Genomic DNA, 227 nt, shown 5'->3' on the forward strand with positions numbered 1-227 from the left:
TATATATATATATATATATATATATATATATATATGTAATGATAATAATATAAGAATTACAAAAATTAAGCTACAGGAGCAAAGCTTCATGCTTTAAATTTGCGGTTTTAGTTCATTGTTGTTTATTTTATTTTGCATTGCATTGCTATTGATAGGTAACCTCATAATGGCACAGCAGCCCACAAAAATAAGCTTCACAGTTGTCCCCAGTCTAGTTTTTTAGCCAA

Source organism: Cyprinodon variegatus, unplaced genomic scaffold, assembly GCF_000732505.1.
Source record: "Cyprinodon variegatus isolate N-32 unplaced genomic scaffold, C_variegatus-1.0 Scaffold971, whole genome shotgun sequence".
NCBI classification, from domain to species: Eukaryota; Metazoa; Chordata; class Actinopteri; order Cyprinodontiformes; family Cyprinodontidae; genus Cyprinodon; species Cyprinodon variegatus.